Raw genomic sequence first — 20,912 nt, 5'->3', positions numbered from 1 at the left:
TTCATAATTAATAGTAAGTCTCTGTGTCTTTATTTGGGAGCTGGTTGGAGGCCCAGAGAAAATTTCAACAACATGCACTTATGTGCACATACTCCCCTCACCATACTACACATACTGAAGAAAAATAGGGGCTAGAGAGCTAGCTCAGTGGTTAAGAGAGTTTACTGATCCTCTAGAGAACCTGAGTTTGGTTTCTAGCACTCATGTAAGGTGGCTTACAAATGCTTGTAAATCTAGTTCCAGAGGGTCTGATGTCCTCTTCTGGCCTCTTTGGGTACCCACTCACACAGAACGTACACAGGGTCTGGGGTAGAGAGCAGACAAAGTCTGGAGCAGACAAAGTCTGGAGTGAATGTGTATTGTTGACATGAACATGGCCATGTCAAGGATGCCAGTGCCTCAGATCCCTCTCCCTATCTCAGGCTCAAGAGAATGGTAAGGCCTTCCCCTAGTCCAAGTATGGATGCTGACAGTGTGTGCAGAAAGTATCAACTACAGCTTCTTCCTCAAGAATGAATATAGCCTGAAACTACTCCTTTACAGAGACACCCCACCACCACCAAAATTACCTAACCTGCCTCTTCAGTTCGCTGAATGTAATAAACATGCTCCTTGTTCATATTGTATATAGTAAACATACCAAGTTTCTGGGCTGCTGATGGTGTATCTCCATCAGAGTGTATGATCCATGGGTCTCAGCTTTTTATGAATATCTTAGTTAGGGTTTCTATTGCTGTGAAGAGACACTAAGACCAGTGCAACTCTTACAAAGGAAAAACATCTACTTGGAGTAGCTTGCTTACAGTTCAGAGGTGTAGTCCATTATACTCATGGCAGGAAGCAAGGCAGCATGCAGGCAGACATGGTGCTGGAAAAGGAGCTGACAGTTCTTACATCTTGACCTGCAGGCAATAGGAAGTGGTCTGAGACTTGGCTTAAACATGTGTGAGACTTCAAATCCCACCCCCACAGTGACACACTTCCTCCAAGACCATACCTACTCCAACAAACCAAAACCTCCTAATTGTGCCACTCCTTATGACCTTATGGGGGTCAATTACATTCAAACTACCACAATGAGTCTGTTGTTTCTTCATTCCCTGTTGCCCAAGTCAGGTTGATCCCAAAGCTGTGCCAATCACCACACACATGCACATGAACAAAAATAAAAATAACCTTAAAAAATAAATCTTAAAAACAGAATCCCAGAAAACTGATTACTGTTTCTAGCAAGGTGGTTTCTAGTTCATTCAAATGAGAGTGATGATGCAGGAGAGTGGAGAAAGTTGCTAAATCACAATCAGTAAGTAGGGTAAGTACGAGACCTAAGGTACGAATTGCAGAGCTGCGGAGCTAGGAACACTTCATTCACAAGGGGGAAAGGCAGACAATTCAGATAGAGGTAGGCGACTCATGCAGTGGTTGTAGTGAGGTGGTTTCTCTAAGTTTTTTTCTGATTACTCCTTTTTCTCACGGACATAGGAAGCAAGGGGTGAAAAAACGAGAAAGTATTGGTGCTTGAGGAAGGTATGATGTAGTGCATTACAAAAACAGGAGAGTGAACAGATTAGATTTGCTATGCTTGCTCTTTAAGCCTTAGATACAACTGAAACAGTCCTCTAACAGTTTGCTTCTAAATTTCTGCACATATAGAAGCAATTATCAATATTTATTCACTTTTTATTATGCATATGCTACTCCAGGGAGAGAGCAAATCTTGTCTGTCCTAATGTAAGGGTGGATGTGCTCAGATATATAGTGCTAAGTGAATGGGATATTGGCCAGTTTGTAGCTCAGTGTGCACGTGCAGAACTGATGTTTTCTGTGTTGAATTACTTCCTTATTACAAGACTATCTAAGAAAAATCAAGGCATTAAAAATCTAGATGGGCTTATTATTATGTGTACTTCCATTTACTCTAAGATTACTACAGAAGTGAAAACCTTAAGGAGGAAATTAATGTCAGAGGGAGGAAAATGCTTGCTGTAAGAGGCTAGAAGATTAAAAATGTTTTCAGAAATACCATGAGGACTTTTTTTTTCTTTTTGGTTTTTTGAGACAGGGTTTCTCTGCGTAACAGCTCTGGCTGTCCTGGAACTTGCTTTGTAGACCAGGCTGGCCTCCAACCATGAAGCTTTCAAATAGGCAACTCACATAGAAATCTTAAAGTGGTGTGCATTTTCATATCATGCAAGTATTTCTAATAAAAGTACTCTCCAATGAAGAAGGATGTAAACTGTCATACACATGCTGTGTACTTATCAACATCATAAATCCATAAAAATCTCCTATCAGTTTATACAGACACTAATTATCAGTTAATGCCCTTGTGCTGATACAACTCAGGAAAATGAGAAGGTAGTCTTGGTGTTTTATAGACAATGTGTCCTAAATCTTATTCTCTATTCGAAAAAAGTAATTCATGCCTAAATTTCACCATTATTGGAAGCCACATTAATTCATATTTCCCCTCTATCTGTCTGTCTGTCTCTCCCTCTGTCTGTCTCTGTCTCTGTCTCTCTTCTCTATGAAAGGTTATTTAATAGGAATTAGGCAAATTCCCATGAACAATTGCTGTTTATGTACAGAAAATATGTTAAAGAATAATCATCATGAATACTGACAACCAATCAATAACTCAAAAGACTCATTAAACACTTTTGGGGACTAAAACTGAAACACAATTAAGCAAACTCACTGGTTCTTAAAAATATATTCATTTAAAGGTGTAAAAAAAGCTATTTCTCTTATTCTTAAGGACAGAGAAAAGCAATTGTAATTCTTAGGTAGAACGGTTTGTTTTGTTGACTCAAATTTCAGCTTTGAGTTTGTTTTCTAATGGTTTTCTACAAGTTTCCACTACCAGACAATGTCCACGTAGCCATTTCCAGGAACGTTTGACTTATCCATGTCTAAATAGTTTGAGAAACACAAAATGAATGTGAATGATAGAAATATTCTAATTAGGTACAACTTATGCTCATAAGGGCCAGAAGACTGCACATTTAATAATGGAGGCTTTTTTTCCTCTCGAAATTTCTCTGTGGATTAAGAATATTCCAGAGAAAATGGGGGGCAGGAAATAACCATCTGTTCCGTTTTCAGTATGAGGTGGGTCTAGCAGCAGCAGAGAGCCATGCAGAATGAAGCAGGAGGCCCAGGTCTCCCCAAGCTGGCAGCTGGAGCCCGCCTGTCTCACTGCTCTCAGTCCATCCTAGAGCTGAAGGGTACAGGCAGCCTGCTATATGACAAGCAATACAGTCCATGAGGTTTCTGTTTTGTTTTTCAAGATAAAGTTTCTTTGTGTAACCCTGGCTGTCCTGGAACTTGCTCTGTAGACCAAGATGGTCCTGAGATCCTGAGTGCTGGGATTAAAGGCATGCTCTGCCATCGCTCAGCCAGTCCCCTGAGATTTGATGATGCAGTCACATATCCACTACAATCAAGACAGAACAGTAACGGGCTGGAGAAACAGCGCAGCAGTTACAAGCACATTCTGCTCTTCCAGAGAACTGAGTTTCTGTTCCCAGCACCCAAGCCAGGAGATTCATAACCTCCTGGAACTCTAGCTCCAGGGGATCTGACACCCTGTTCTGGTGTCCATGTACACAGAGAGAGACACACACACATAAATAAAAACAAACCTTAAGAAAAAAAGACAGAACAGTTTCATCACCCACAAAAACTTCCTTCTGTTAAATTGCAGTTAATCGGCACTTACCTCCCCCTAATCATTCATGTTTTCTAGCCCTATAGTTTTTCTTTCTCTATAATACTACACAAGTGGAATTACACACTTACCTTTGGGTCTAGATTCTGTCACTTAGCTTACTACACCCATAATCATCCATATTTATTTGGTTCTTTGTATTGCTCAATAGAATTCTAGTCTATGAATAAACACTGTATACATGTTTATTGTTCTAGTCACCAGCTGGAGGTCAATAACATTATTCTCAGCTTTTGTTGGTTATAAAATTGCTATTAATACTGACTTTCAGGTTTTAGGGTAAAGATGCGGAAGAGAGATTTGCTTTTAGAAAGCATCTTTTTAAATGGCTACATTAATATATGGTTAATAAATAAAATTAATATATAATTTTAACAATGATACAATATATTCTTTTATATATATATATATATATATACTCACTCATTGTATTTAAAAGATTAAGACACTGTATTTAAGCAATGGCACCTTAGTAAACGCCATGGTTATTACTGGTTCTAGTTCTCATGGAATCTGCTTTTAATCAAGTCAGGCATGTAAGTTACCTCTAATTTTCCTATCATTAACAATGAGGGGTTTTTGTTTTTGTTTTTTTCCTTCAGTTGATCTGTTATTTTATGAGACAGGATCTCATGTAGCCCGGGCTTGTCCTGCAAGTCTGATCTTACCGTAGCTACCTCACAAATGCTGGGATTACAGGTGTATGCCACCACACCTGGCTAAGTTTTTGTCTTCTCTTCAATTCAGTCATCAAAGACCATCTGCTATCTGCTAGTTGAAGTTCACTCCTCCCAGATGACTTTAGTGTCAAGCTGACAAACAAAACAAAACAAAAACAAAACCAAAACCCTGCACACTTCCTGATGCAGGAGAAATTCTTGTGGGCCAAAGCCTCCTCTGACCACTTCCGTTCTTTAGGATTTAAATTTGCATCCTCCTGAGCTACCATCCTGAGGGCAGGCTCCTTCCTGAGTTACACTATTTGACCAGAAACTCTTCCTCTGGCGTTCTTAGTGCCACCAGTTGCGGGATTGGTGTCCTTGAAGGATTTTACTTGATATTAGTTGAGAATTGCCTCTTGGGTGCACTACAGTGTGAATCTTCAATGTTCATCTTCAATGTTCCCCCCAAACATTAAAGGCTTGGTCACCACCCCAGGCTCTGTTGAGTGGTGGAGCCTTGAGGAGGTGAGGCTGAATGGAAGGTTTTAGGTCATACACTCCAAGAGGATCATGGAACACAGAATCCTTCTTTTTTTGCTTCTTAGCTGCCATGAGAGGAGCAGATTGCTCAACCATGTGTTTCCTATCATTTTGTGCTTGCCTTACGGCAGGCCCAAAGGTCATGGTGCCAAATGGCCATGCAATTGAAACCCTAAAACTATGAGCAAAAATGAACATTTTCTCCGTTAACTCGGTATTATAAATAACGGTATTTATCACCGTAAGAGAAAGCTAACATAAATAATAAACTAGGGTTCCTAGATGCAAAATGTTATGAAGTTTCCAGGGCATTCAAGTGGGACTCCAGAATAATAGGAGAACATGGAATGTGCTTTTGTTGACATGATGTTTAGTGGTGTCAACCTGACAAAATCTAGAATCACCTGGAAGATGATGGGCCTCTAAGCACATCTATTGGGATTTAACTTGATTATGTCATTTGAGGTAGAAAGACTTGCTCACCCTGAGTGGCACCATTCCAAAGGCAGGGATTTATGGGCTGTCTAAGAGAAAAGGAGCAGATAGTAGCAGACACGCATTCAATGCTGTCTTCTTATGGCTGTGGATGTAAAGTGGCTAACTGCTCCAAGCTCCCACTTCCTTGATTTCTATACTATGGTATACTTACTATTCCTTGGGCTGTGAGCTGAAATAAACCATTTCTCCTTTAAGCTGATTTTGTCAAGGTACTTTATCACAGCAACCAGAAAAGGAATGAAATCTATCTGGATATGGTGTGAGGGGTCTTGAGTACAAAGTAAGTTACTTCTTATTACTGCATTGGCTAGGCAGAAGCAGAGAAGCCAGGCTTGCTTCAAGCTGCCAGTGAGTATACAACTAATGGCAGTAAGGGCCTTGTAACCATAAAATCCATTAACTATTTTGTGCATGGGTTTGATCACAGCAGATCTGCATAGAGCTTCACTATTCATCATACCCACCACTAACTAGTTTTTGGGAAAGTTTCTCCTCTGTAAAAAGGAGGACAACATTTTCACCTCTGAAGGTTATTGGGAGGACGAATGTAGTAACACAAGTAAAGTCTAGTTAGCGTGGTACTTAGCATATAGGCTGTTCTATCTAATGGTCTTAGGGAAGGTGAGATTCACCATGCTGTAGGAAGTTTAGTTGACTCAATGTATACTTGATTTTCCTAGCATTTAAGGCTACTGACATTACTCCCATTGGGTTATATTACTGCTTCTGGGAAAGGCAGTCAGCTTTGGGAGCCTGCAGTCAGTAAGTCACAAATACACACATTCTCTGGCTGCCATGCAAGGTTGGAGCCTATGAGCAGACAGGATAACCTACACACCACATCAGCACTTGAAGATTTACATGATCTAATATTATCATCGATAGTATGGAAATGATTTTCACTGCTAGAAGGAACAAGGCTGGTTTATTTCAACTAAATCATTTTGTGAATTATTCTGGGGGGTGGTTACATGACCTGTTTAGGGTCAAAGAACACTGTCATACTTAGAATTTCTAATTCTGAAGGGGGCCTTATTTCCACCTACTACACTTTCTGAACCCTACCCATCTTGTTCTAGCCATGAAGCATTTGCTCTACAGATCTTTGTATTTTACATATATGTTCAAAATAAGGAAATCATTAACACAGTTCTGTACCTCTAAAGTCTTTCTCAGAGCATTTGGGAAGTAGGAATTGAAGGTCAAATTGGATTCATGGAACAGGTTGGCATGCCAGAAGCAGTGGAGCTTATCTTTTTGCCTCCATTTCCCACTCTGAGGGAGTCTGAAAATGGTTTATTGCTCACAGGTTCCTGATGAGCATTATTTCAGCCACATGACTTTTACACCAGTTTGTTAATAATTTAAGATCTATGCTTGTATTCCAATTTTTGTTTTAATTCAAGTTTGTTTATTTATTTATTTATTTATTTATTTATTTACTTATGGTTTTTCAAGACAGAGTTTCTCTGTGTAGCCCTGCTGTCTGAAACTAGCTCTGTAGACCAGGCTGGCCTCAAATTTATAGAGAGTTGCCTGCTTCTGCCTCCCAAGTGCTGGGATTAAAGGCATGTGCCATCACGCCTGGTGTAAGAGTTTGTTTTTTGTGGTCTTAGACATATATTAACCAAAATTTTCCTATGTCAGAAATTTACTTAAAGATGAAAATAATTAGACGCTAACTTTTATGTGTATGTGGCATACACATATGTGTGTGCTGATGCATGTGTATACAGTTATGCCTGTATGTGGAAACTAGAGGTCAATGTTGGGTGTCTGCCTTGGTCACTCTCCACCTTATTTTTTCAGACAAGGTTTCTCATTGAATGTGGAGCTCACCAACTCAGATAGACCGGCTTGTCAGAGGGCTCCAGGAATTTCCTGTCTCTGTTTCCCCAGTGCTGGGATTATGCCTACCTTTTTATTTTTTTTTCATTTTTCTTTATTAAGAAATTTTCTACTCACTCTACATACTATCCACAACCCCCCCTCCTCCCACTCCCCAGCCCTCTTTACCAAGCCACCCCGCAGCCCCACATCCCCCAAATTGAGGTCTCCCATTGGGAGTCAGCAGAGCTCAGCACACTGAGCCTAGGCAGGTCCAAGCCCCTTTCCACTGCACCAAGACTGTGCAAGGTGTCACACCATAGGCACCGGATTCCAGAAGCCTGCCCATGCACCAGGGACAGATCCCGATCCCCCTGCCTGGGTACCCCCAAACAGTTTAAGCCAAACAACTGTCTTCTGTGTCCAGATGGTGTAGTCCAGTCCCAAGGGGGCTCCACAGCCACCAGTCCACAGTTCATGGGCTTCCACTAGTGTGGCTGGTCATCTCTACAGGTCCTCCCATCATGATCTCGACATCCCTCACCTGCAGTATCTCTCCTCTCTCTCATCGATTGGATTCCTGGAGCTCAGTCTGGTGCCTGAATGCCTACCTTTTTACATGTGTGCTGGAGGTCTGAACTGAGGTCTTCATATTTTATTTGAATAGCAAGCAAGCATTTTACCAACAGAGCCCACAGAAGCCAAATTTGAGAAAAACATAATTTTTTGTTTTTGTTTTTGTTTTTTGTTTTTTTGTTTTTTCGAGACAGGGTTTCTCTGTGTAGCTTTACGCCTTTCCTGAATCTCACTTTGTAGACCAGGCTGGCCTTGAACTCACAAAGATCCGCCTGCCTCTGCCTCCCGAGTGCTGGGATTAAAGGTGTAGGCCACCACCACCCGGTGAAAAACATGAATTTTAAAACTTAATTCCTACTACTTTTGTTGAGAGAGCTAAAGACTTATCACAGACATCATCCTTAATATATGAGGTTTTTGACTCCCTAACTCACCCTGACAGAGGAACAACTTCAGAGTGGTATGTACAGAGTATATTCATCTATCTCTTCACTCTGGGAGGTCCTGTTACTTTTGCTGAGAAAGCTTAAGACTTAACATGGCAGACATGATCCCTATGGCAGAATTTGATTCCTATTCTTAGAAGGGAAAACATGTTGTGATATTCCCTAGTATTTCAGTTCAAAGGAGGCATTTTCTCATTGTAGTGGATAGATTTCTTTTAAATATGATGTATTAGGTGAATTACTAAAAACTGACTCAAAAAGCTAACAGGCATCTTAAAATTGTTTTTAAAGGATTTATTTTAATTTTTAATTTTGTATATGTGTCTGTGTGGGTGTATATGCATATAAGTGCAATTGCCCTGGAAGGTCAGAACAGAGTGCTGGATCCCCTGGAGCGGAAGTTACAGGTAGCTGTAAGTCCCTACACCTTGTGGATGATGGGAGCCAAACCTGGGTCCTCTGCAAGAGCAATACTTAATCACCGAGCCATCTCTCCAGCTTGGTCAAGATGATAAGAAACACAGAAATGAGACATCTCTATCACACTCTCCCCACAAGATTCAGGGGTCATTAAGGAAGAGGGGGCAGGAAGACTGAAGAAGCAGAGGTGGTGGATGACTACAAAGAGACAGTGTTTTCCAAACACAAAGCAGAGGCACACACTGTAACAGCATGGGGAAGACCTGTGTAAGCTCAACCACACAGATTCTCACCATGGAGTGGGGAGGTGGCCATAAAGTCCCTTACCTAGTGGAGGAGCTCTATTTGATCATTGTTGGGAGATGGAAAATAATGGTTTTCTTTCTTTCTTTCTTTCTTTCTTTCTTTCTTTCTTTCTTTCTTTCTTTCTTTCTTTCTTTCTTTCTTTCTTTGTTTTTTTGAGAAAGAATTTCTCTGTGTAGCCCTGGCTGTCCTGGAACTCACTCTGTAGACTAGGCTGGCCTCGAACTCAGAGATCTGTGTGCCTCTGCCTCTCTAGTGCTGAGATTAAAGGCGTGTGCCACCGCACCCGATAGAGAATCAATTTTCTTTAATGGTGTGACCCACCTATAGTAACCACACCCTAAAGCAAGTCCCACATCCAAGAGTAGTTGGCCAGCACAAGCTGGACTGAGAGGAGGGGGCAGGAGGAGTAGAGAGGAAGGACAGTGAGACAGGAACTTGGGTGGGCAGGAAGGTGGGCTGTATCTCGGAGAAGTTGGGGGAGGGAGATGAATGTAAACAAAATGTATGAAATTATTAAAAATTATAAAAACACAATTTGAAAGAAAGAGAAAGCTGGAGAGATGGCCCAGCTGTAAAGAACAATTATTGCTCTTGCAGAGGACTCAAATTCTAGTGACTCACAAGTGTCTGTAAGTCCAGCTCCAAGGGACTTCCAATGCCTCTGGCCTCCAGGGGCACCTGTATGTGCACATATCCACACATAGACCGATGTACACGTAAGTAAAAATAAAATAAATCTTAAAAATAAGAAGCACATTTGTAGTTTCAAAAATAGGCTAACTATTAAAAGCTTTTGAAATACAACTTACTACAAGTTAGCAAATCACGGATATTTAAAATATTCTGACTTCTACAAATTCTTTCAAGTGTGGATTAAAGCAATAACATTTTTCCAGTTCTCAAACATCTACTACATGAATAACTACAGTATCTGTACTAACATATTACTAAAGATCAAAATAATGGGGCACTTCATTACACTATCTGCCTTACTTCTACATATTTGAAATTTTCATAATAAAAAGGTCTACAAACCCTTTAGACATTAATTTCAGAAGTCTCCAAAAAATCAGCAGTAGACAAAGCTAGGCAGCAGTTTAAGGACTCCTAGTAAGAAAAGCCTGGATTTTGAGTCACATCCACAACAGATAAACAAGTTATCAAAGGTGGAGAACACTTGATGTAACAGTTTGTATTTTCTAAAAGGTCATACATACCGTTGTTCCTCAAAATTAAAAATGTTTCAAGATGGATGCTGCTATAATCACAGCACGTGGTCGGTACAGGAGGAAGGAGAATTAAGGTCGCCCTGGATTACACTGAAAGTTTCACGTCAACCTGGGCTATGTCTATCTAAACAAAGACAAACCCCCACACCAGCAAAAGAGTATCTTTCAAATATAGAGTATAACATTTAAAAAAATCATTTTAAGTTGGTTATGAGGGCTCATGTCTACAATTCTAGCATTGGGGAGACTGAGGCAGGAGGATGAAAGCAAGTTTAAGGTCAGTCTTAGCTAGAGTGAGAACTTTTTTCAAAGAAAACAAAACCTAAAATTTAACTGAATTGAGGTAGATTTTCTTACTAAATAAGTACAAATGAAAGATCTTTATGTCCCTAAGGATGTTAATACTTTATTTTGTTTTAATCTTTACTTTCTGATTAAACTATAGACTAGCACTTACAAAAGCATACAGGAGGGACTAGAGAGATGGCTCAGTGGTTAAGAGCACTGACTGCTCTTTCAGAGGACCCAGGTTCAATTCCCAGTACCCACATGGCAGCTAACTACTGACACTCCCACACAGACCTACATACCAGCAAAAACAATAATGCACATAAAAAAGCATTCAAGCACATCAATTTTTCAAATAAAATCTCTCAATAGTAATCATCTTTACACATTTTTACTGTACTTTAAAATATTTAAAAGTTCACCACAATTAATATAAACATTTAAATTAATCTTTTAAAAAAGCATCTCTGCTAAGCAGTGGTGGCCCACACCTTTAATCCCAGTGCTCATGAGGCAGAGGCAGTCAGATCTGTGTGAATTCAAGGCCAGCCTAATCTACCTGCAGTCAATTTCTTTTACAAACAAAATACGTTAAAACCTAAAACATTGCAGGTTAGTGGCACACACCTTTAATTCTAGCACATGGGAAGCAGAGGCAGGCTGTCTCTGAGTTTGAAGCTAGCCTGGTCTACAGAGAGTTGCAGGACAGCCAGGGCTATACCAAGAAAAACCTGTCTTGAAAAATAGAAACAAACAAATAAAACCCTCCAAAAACCCTATGGTATGACGTAAAAGAAAACACTAATTGTGGTAGAAAAACAATACATGAAATCTGATATGTCTTCTACAATGTCCCTCTAAGTTCTGCAGAACAATCATTAGAACCAAAGTCCTTAGAGGACAAAGGAAAAGAGCAAGCATCAGGTAGAAGAGAGCTGGAAGGTGTTTCCTGTTATCTTCTACGTGTGGGCTTTCACTGCACTATTCTTCAAGGAGGAAAAGGTCTCCAGGGCAAGTCCTGCTTCAAATGTCCCTTACCCCCTTGAGTACCGAGTAATGTGTTTGTGTAGTTTATGATTATAGCAGACAAGACTGTGAACACATGTGACTTACTCAATGGTCCTTCCCCTTAAAGATAAAGAATGCATTTAAGTTGGTTGTGTACGAAACTGGTAATCCCGTAATTCCTTACAAGACTCCACCAGAGAATACTGTCTTATTTTAAAATATTAGAAGCAAAGCCATTCTTTGTCCTATTTTCTTCCCAGATAAAAACATCAATTAATGTGTCTGTTTATTTTCAGAGAAAAATACAGATGAGCAGTTTAATTTTTCTTTATAAAAGCGAAGTGCCCTCATAAAATATTTACTTTTCAAAAATTCTGAATGTGCAAATAACTTGAGAAACTTTGTTATGATAAAAGAAAAACAAAAGTTAACAGAACTAACAGCACAGCTTCTAACAGGGGCCAGAGTAAGGGACATGTCTCATGAAAACAAGCTGCTCGCATTCCCAGAACACAACCCCCCGGGAGGAATTCTGTCTTTAACTTGCTGGGTGGCAGAGCCCACAGGAATTACTCAAACTGAAAATCCCAAAGCATGTTCACCTAGAGGGAAATGAGACAGATATGATTCAAGTGTAATTATTTCCTAGTAATAATACTAAAGAAAACAACTTTAAGTGATCAAGGGTGTATGAGCTTCAACTTTAACAGGTAGAGAACAGTGATGTATTTACAAACACACCATTTGCTAGCTGAGGAAGAAAATGCTCAATGAATGTATACATGACATTTTTCTTCTTTAAAGTAATATTTTCTAAGGCACTTATATTTACTAATTATTAATACCCTTAAATGGTATTTCAAATAATAAAAAATTACAAACATTTGAGGACTTACTATGTGCTGGATATATTCTAAGTGGTTTACATGGTTTATTTTATTTACTCCTTAATAAGCCAGTAAGATTTACTAAGTAAGTAGTAGTATTTATGAATAGAGAGCTAAGGTACTGGGACATTTGTGTAAACAAACAAAACCAGAATTCAAAATCAGGTGTCTTGTCTCTAGGGCTCTTGCTTTTAATTTAGCTCCAGTTAATGTAAAAGTGAATTTTAACCCTATTATTATGCACGACTATTCCTTCAAGGCTGTAGATTCAGTTTCTATGTGAACTTCCAACTCTCTGGCCTACAGTGACTACCGGACTCTCAGCCCCTCCCAATTCTTCTTTTGGTTTCATCTGCTTTGCTTGACAGCCTAGGCTCTAGTTAGTTCAATGCCTGAATATTCTCTCACAACTGCTGAAGGAAAAAAAAAAAAAAAAAAAAGCTTGTCTGTGTAAGAGTAACCATTTCTACTTTTCCCCAGCAAAGTTTTGCTGGGTTTATCCAGGAGAAAGTCTGCCACCTGAGTGAACCACCACAACTGCTCAGTCAACATTTTCTGATATTTCATAGCACCCACAGCAGCTCTTCCAAACTTTTTCCAGACCTAATCCTCAAACATACCTATCCTTTTGGAAATCACTTTAGAATTTTTTTTCTTCTTTTTTTCTTTTTTAAAATCCATTCAAAGCAGAGTTGGAAGATAACATACAAGATGCCCAGTTAAACTCTGAATTTCAAATGAGGAGGATTTTAGTATGTTAGAACTCCCATGTCACATTATAAAAGTACTTAAATGGTATTTAAGATGATTTAAAAATGATAAATTGGCCAGGCAGTGGTGGCACATGCCTTTAATTCCATCACTCAGGAGGCAGAGCCAGGCAGATCTCTGTGAGTTTGAGGCCAGCCTGGTCTACAGAGTTAGTTCCAGGATAGGCACCAAAACTACACAGAGAAACCCTGTCTCAAAAAAAAAATGATAAATTGAGAACTACCAAATATTACATGAGACACAGTTAATACTAGAAAACATATTCACTATAGACCTGGCATGGTGGTATACATACAGGAGCCTAAGGCAGGAGGATTATGAAATTGAGGCTAGCTTAGACAACTGAGATCTTAACGCAAAACAAAACCACTTGCAAAAAAGCATTCATTGTTTATCTGAAACTCAAATTTTTTTTGTAGCTGGAGAATTTCTCTCCAGCTCCCGCCACCGAGTCCCGCCAGTCCCAGAGCCCACTTATAAAATAAACACACAGACTCTTACATTATTTAAACTGCTTGGCCATTAGCTCAGGCCTGTCATTGTCTAGCTCTTACTCTTATATTTAGCCCATTTCTATTAATCTTTACTTTGCCACATGGCTTGTGGCTTACCGGTACTTTACATCTTCCTTGTCCTGATGGCGGCTGGCAGTGTCTCTCCCACTCAGCCTTCCACTTCCCAGAATTCTTTTCCTTGTCCCGCCTATACTTCCTGCCTAGCCAATGGCCAATCAGTGATTTATTTACTGACCAATCAGCAACACACTTGACATACAGACCATCCCACAGCACTTCCCCTTTTCTTTTCTTAAAAAGGAAGGTTTTAACTTTAACATAGTAAAATTACATATAACAAAACAATTATCAAGCAAGAATTACAGTTACAATATTAAAGAAGAGATCCTATCTATCTTATATTTGTAAGTTTAAGGTTTTATATCTAACTTATCTTTTATTATAACTAAGGAAAATTGTAAGTATCTAGTCTTTAACCACATCAAAGACCTCAGAAGGATATACTACTACCTGAGAAATGGAGAAGGATATAAGCAACTTTTAGGAGTCTTGTAGGGTAGACAGAGACAGCTGGCAGCCTGGACAGTCATTCAAAGTTCTCTTGTAAAGTTGGGGCATCTGTCTTCAGCCCACAGGCCTAGAGTCTCTTATTCACTTTTCTCTGTGTCCTGTAGAATGTCTGGCAGTTTTCTCTGCAAAGCAGGAACCTGAAGGACCATTTTGTCAAGCAAAGTTCAGTGGTCACCTTTGTATGGGTCCTGCATGTCCAGTTGATCAGGCAGTCCAGGCAAGAACAGTTTCTTGCCCAAATGGCTATTTTTGTCAAGGTGAAGATAAACTCCGTATGGAGTGTCTTCGATGCCCATCCTCCTCTCTGAAGTAAATCGGTGCTGTCAGGAGCAGACATGTCTCACTGTCCAGAAAGTCTAAATTTTTAAAACATTTTAAATGCCATATTCTGTAGGTCTTTGAAGTGTTTGAAGACTACCTATCTATCTGAAATATAACTATGTATACCTAGAAGACTTAACTAACATGGCTACAAATATGATTATCATAGATGACTAATTATTAATCTATTTTTTAATTATCCATTATAATTTTAAATGAGTTACATAAACATAATACCTCAAACAAGAATAGAAATATATATACAGTATAACAAAATTAAGTTTAAATTTGTATCAATAAACTAAAATCTATAGCGATGTAAAACATTTTAAACAAGTTGTTACTCTTTAAAAGTAGGTTCATTAATCTACCCTTTCATCCTATCATATCTAAACTATCCCCTTTTTTTCTTTAGAAAGAGATTGTATTTATAATCAACCTGCTTTAAATAAAAATATTGGTTTTTGTCTGTCCCACACCAGAGGGCTCTTCTGATTTGGGACATAAGAATCTCTTAACCATTTTTTTTTTTGAGCAATATGTCTGGGTTTAGAGGGGGAGTGAGCCAATTCCATCTCTAAAGCCAGCTTGGTATATTTGGGAATTTGGGCGTAGCTTCTCTTACTACTTCCTGCTGGAGGGGGGCGCTGTATCTTATGGGGACACGAAGAAAATTTTAGGATCATGGAGTAGTCCATGAGGCTGTATCATCTGAGCCAGTTGCCTTGGAACCATTCTGGATGTTGAGTCATCTGGGCCATGGTGTCATTGGAGACCTTTCAGGGGGTCTTGGCTGGTCAAACCTGATGTATCTTAATCTGGAACAAATCCATAGTCTCTGGCTTTCTGTGGAAACAAAAGAGACTCTTTTCCAAAGCAACATATCCTTACATCCAAACTTTGAAGTCAAGGTACCTTTAAAATACACATTTTGGCATAATTCAACAGCTTTTGTAATCAAATGTTTTTCTTCAGTTACGAATATCAAAGAGAACATAATCCAGATTCTCTGTGTGGTAGTCATCTTTACGTGGCTTATTTTTTTTATATTAGCTTGAGCCTATTGCTTTTAAACTGCAGCCTTCTAAGCCTGAAATGGCGCAGTGGCTGCTGGCTCCGCCCACTTCAGCTTCCCAACATGGCGGCGGTCTGCTTTCCGCCAGCTCTGGGAGCCATGACTCTCAGAAATAGTGGGTCTACACTTTTACCAAAGTAGCGTGTAGCCCAGAAACCTCTTTTTTTTGTTTTGTACTAGCAAAGGCTAAATTCATCACACAGTTTAATGTGCTACTTGCAGAGGCCTCATTCCCACCATACTGCAGGTCGAGAGCGCACGCTAGGAACCCGCCAGTAGCTCAAACCGGCAGCTGCTGCTTATTTGAGAGAGACAATTAGGAACTGTTTTTAGCTCCGTTTTAGAATCTTTTTTCTCAGTTTTTAGGTGGAAACTCTTGCCACCACGTTGGACGCCATTTGTTGCTGGAGAATTTCTCTCCAGCTCCCGCCACCGAGTCCCGCCAGTCCCAGAGCCCACTTATAAAATAAACACACAGACTCTTACATTATTTAAACTGCTTGGCCATTAGCTCAGGCCTGTCATTGTCTAGCTCTTACTCTTATATTTAGCCCATTTCTATTAATCTTTACTTTGCCACATGGCTTGTGGCTTACCGGTACTTTACATCTTCCTTGTCCTGATGGCGGCTGGCAGTGTCTCTCCCACTCAGCCTTCCACTTCCCAGAATTCTTTTCCTTGTCCCGCCTATACTTCCTGCCTAGCCAATGGCCAATCAGTGATTTATTTACTGACCAATCAGCAACACACTTGACATACAGACCATCCCACAGCATTTTTTTTTTTTTTTTTTTTTTGGTTTTTCGAGACAGGGTTTCTCTGTGTAGCTTTGCGCCTTTCCTGGAACTCACTTGGTAGCCCAGGCTGGCCTCGAACTCACAGAGATCCACCTGGCTCTGCCTCCCGAGTGCTGGGATTAAAGGCATGCGCCACCACCGCCCGGCTCTGAAACTCAAATTTAACTAGATAGCTAATAATTTAATTTATTACTAAGTCAAATGCTGGGGATGTCTTTCTGTATGCTGTGAATGTGTTGCTCTGACTGATGGATAAATAAAACACTGATTGGCCAGTAGACAGGCAGGAAGTATAATATAGGCAGGATAAACAGAGAGGAGAATTCTGAGAACAGGAAGGCTGAGTCAGGAGACACTGCCAGCTGCCACCATGAGAAGCAAGATGTACAGATACCAGTAAGCCATGAGCCACGTGGCAAGGTATAGATTTAGAGAAATGGGTTAATTTAAGATGGAAGATCTAGCTAGCAAGAAGCCTGCCACGGCCATACAGTTTATAAGTAATATAAGTCTTTGTGTGTTTACTTGGGTTTGGGCAGCTGCAGGAGCTGGGTGGACACAGGAAAATTCCAGCTACAGTCAAACCCAATCAAATTCCTTCTTTCCAATCCCAGAAGTGCCTTTCTTCTTTTCAAAGGTTAATTCTCTATTGTATTAGTCAGCTTTCCATCATTTTAATGAAATCAATTTACCTATAACAAGACAAGGTTTATTTCTGCCCATTTTTAATGGAAGTTCTAGGCTAAGTCCAATGGCTGGAGCGCTTTGTGCCTCTGGTAAAGACAGTATATCATGGCAGGAGCTCATGAGAGGACCAGTGACATCATGAGCTAGGAAACAAGGAGAGGGGCTCTACATTTCCCTCCAAGAACATGTACCCAATGATCTAAGTATCTTCCACTGATGAAGCCTTACTTTTTAAAGGTTCTACCACCTCCCAATAATGACAGCCTGGAGAACAAACATTTAACACATGAACCTTTGTGTGGACACTAAACCTTAACGTCTATGGTATCCATCTTTCTCCTTACTTTCCTCCCTTCCTTGTTCTATATATTCAACACCTGACTATGAACCCACACCTTTTGGCATATTACTTTGCAATTCCTCTACAGAGAGACATTCTAATTCCCACCCCTTCAATATGGACTGAGCCACATAAACCGCTCTGTCTACAGAATGAATCAGAGGTACAGATATGTTATTTTGGAGTCTGGATCTCAAGATGCCTATGCATTTCTATTCGTCTTCTTAAGTACTTTTCCTGTTTCCAAGAGATGAACATGGAAGCCACCTGGTCCCAGGATAAGAATGATAGGTAAGTGGAACAGCCTAGTTTAGAGCAAAGCTACCAGGAGGTTTGCAGCTACACAAGCCAGCTTTGTTGAAAGCAGCCAATCTGCAGACAGGTGACCTATAATAGTAATTATTGTCTTAGGCTCTGTGTTTTAGAATGTTTGTTACACAGCAAAAGCACATACTCTTTCTTTTAAAGAAAATCTATCAAAGCCTTATTCTGGCATTATTTCAAGTCACTTTCTTGTACCCCCAAAGCATTACAGGAAAGTAGTAGTTCTTGCTTCCATTGCCTTGCCACTTAGTTCTGTTATCTGCACCAATTCTCCTTCCCTGTCCCCATTCTCCATCTCTCTCCTTGGATAGGGTCTTACTATCCAAGTGAAGCTCAGGCTGGCCTTAAACCTGCAGCAACTTACCTCTCCTCCCTAGTGCTGAGATAAAGAAATGTACAACCACAGCCAACAACCAATTTTCTTTCAACTGCCACCAAAAACGTTCGAATATTTGATCTGTAGCTCTGGGACTTTCTCATCCACCTAAATGCAAATATTTCACACAGGTTGAGAGGTTTTGGTTATATCCAGAAACCAACTGTGGAAGGCAAGGAGAAGCCCTTCAGGTTCTAGCCTCCGGCAATTTTCATTTCACTCAGTGTCTGACATCAGTAAGAGCTAACAGCAGCAGCAGCAGCAGCAGCAAGTGGTACCCCCTAGTGTTACAGTCCTCATTCAGGTCACAAGTGCTGACACCTTTAGCCCTTGCACAGCCAGTGTTTGTTACAGCTCTCAGCCCAAGGTCGGAGACCCTTGGCCTTGAGGACTTGCGAGTTCTCTAGAACTTGTCTAGCAACCTGGCCTGCAGGTTCTCTTCTCTAGCCTCTTCGAGCCTTTTACCCCCTTTCAGTCTCAGATCTCTGCCCTCTTTTGCCATCTCTCTCATCCCACCATCCTCCTTCTTTACCTGGTCACTGCACAGCTGTTGAGCTGCTGCTTCTGCTGCATTCACACCATGGCCTGCTGATGGCTGAGCTGTTACTGCCACTGGGGTTCTGCTGCCTCTGCCAACACCACCACTCTTCTGCTGTCTCTGCTGCTGCTGCGTTCCTCACTTTACCAGCTCAGCAAGACCACTCTATAGGAAGAAAGAAAGCACTTGAGAGAAGCCTTTTATTGGACCAGATGCTGCAACACCGAGAGGCAGCACAGTACTGTCTCTCAGGCAACTCACTAAGTGAGCCTGAGCTATCTGCTTATACAGCCCCAGAAAGGGATGCCTGGATCACTTGGCTTTGTCTCTTGGCATTAATCACAGTCATTAAGGTATATATTTTGGACTGACCATATAGCCATGCCTCTTAGCACCAGTCACAACAATATTTAGACCATCATCAGAAATGCTCTGGCTCTGGTCAAGGTGGAAATGGTTGCAGGGTCACTTACAGTTCTTTGAGACTTGTGATAGCAAACAGTTCAGTACAATCTGTCTCAAACAGCTCTGGCTGAGACTGCACCATCAGGAGCCAGGGACAACCAGCTGCCATCCTCCTGTAGTTTGTCAAGGTGTCTATGGAGTGTTCCAGACAGCTGCTGCTGGTATATTAGTAGACCACTTGGTTATGTGACTGAGTGTCCTTTTGCTTAAGACAGCCAGAGTAGAAAGGGAGAGTCCAACGTCCAACAGCTGCTGTAGGGAGCCACATTCCTCATCCCCAGCATCAGTGCATATTTACAGGGAAATAAGCATCACAAGGAGTGCTTAAAATATGAACATAAAGACCCTATCAACACTAATGTGATCTTAACAGATTTAAATAATGCCTTTACAGTGCTTGTCATCTACTGGTGACCTAGGGAAAGGTGGGTCCTTTGTATTTGTCCCAACACCACTGTTAAAAATCTCCCTATTTTAAGCAGCATCTCTCTCTCTCTCTCTCTCTCTCTCTCTCTCTCTCTCTCTCTCTCTCTCTCTCAGGTGATTTGAACAGGTACAGCCCACACAGACTCATATATTTGAATGTTTCAACCTTAGTATGTAGCCTTGTTTGAGTAGGTGTGGCCTTGTTGGAGGAAGTATGTCACTGTGGGGGTGGGCTTTGAGGTCTCATATGCTCAAGCTATGCCCATTGTCCATTGTGCTCTTCCTGTCCTGTGAGACTTTTTACATGCACAGTTTACTTCCTGTTGCCTGCAGATCAAAATGCAGAACTCTCAGCTCCTTCTCCAGCACCATGTCTGCCTGCGTGCCTCCATGTCCTGCCATGATGATAATGGACTAAACCTCTGAAAATGTAAGCTAGCCAGTCTCTCTCTGTGTCTCTCTCTTTCTCTCTGGTTTTTCAAGACAGGGTTTCTCTGTGTAGCCCTGGCTGTCCTGGAACTGGCTTTGTAGACCAGGCTGGCCTCGAATTCACAGAGGTCTGCTTGCCTCTGCCTCTTGAGTGCTTCAACTAAAGACATTTGCCACCACTCCCGGCTGCAGCAGCATTCTTTATTTCATTGATTGCTTACCTACTTCAGGTGCTCATCTTTTCTCATTCTTCCAGAAATTTAGTCGCTCTCCCAAGAGTGAACATCATACATTCGATTCATACAATTTTTATCAATACCTTAATCTTCCTTTTAAGCTCTAGTTCAGTTTCTCTATAAGAGGGCTTGTTAATATTCAAATTGCTGGAGTTCCACACCTGAAAAGTCAAAATTAGTAAGCCTGGGGTGGGCCCTGAGACTGAGTTCCCAACAAATTCTGAGGTGACGCTGGTGGTGTGTCAATGACCCCACATTGAGGCCCATACTCTTAATTCCATGTTTCCAACTATCTAACAGTCTCCACCTGGTTACTAACAGGTGCCACGAGTACTCACTTAGCGCTTTTTGTTGTGGTTTATTTGGAAACAGAAGTCTTACTATGTAGCCCTGGCTGGCCTGGAGGTAACTCCACAGACCAGGCCTGTCTCAAACTCAAGAGATCTGTATGTCTCTCTTTGACTCTTGAGTGCCACCACACCCAGCCTTCATGTAGGGATTTGTTTGTTTGTTTGTTTGTTTTTCAAGACAGGGTTTCTCTGTGTTGCAGCTCCAGCAGTTCTGGAACTTGCTTTGTAGACCAATGCCCGGCAGCACACACTTTAATTCCAGCACTCGGGAGGCA

The 20,912-nt window shown here is 40.8% G+C and overlaps 1 long non-coding RNA gene across 1 annotated transcript in view; it reads right to left on the bottom strand.

The window, feature by feature from the left end:
• Positions 1-764: 764 nt before the first annotated feature.
• The window catches only part of LOC131918749 (uncharacterized), a 39,786-nt gene continuing 19,638 nt past the window's right edge, over positions 765-20,912 (bottom strand). Inside the window, exons 2-3 of the long non-coding RNA XR_009381078.1 lie at positions 18,726-18,896; positions 765-902 (exon numbers count right to left, since the gene is read on the bottom strand). This is a non-coding gene — a long non-coding RNA (uncharacterized LOC131918749). The remainder of the gene's footprint in view (positions 903-18,725; positions 18,897-20,912) is intronic.

This window comes from Peromyscus eremicus, chromosome 8b (genome assembly GCF_949786415.1).
Source record: "Peromyscus eremicus chromosome 8b, PerEre_H2_v1, whole genome shotgun sequence".
In the NCBI taxonomy this organism is placed as follows: Eukaryota; Metazoa; Chordata; class Mammalia; order Rodentia; family Cricetidae; genus Peromyscus; species Peromyscus eremicus.
Note: the sequence above shows the minus strand (reverse complement) of the source record. Positions and strands in the feature narration are given on the sequence as shown.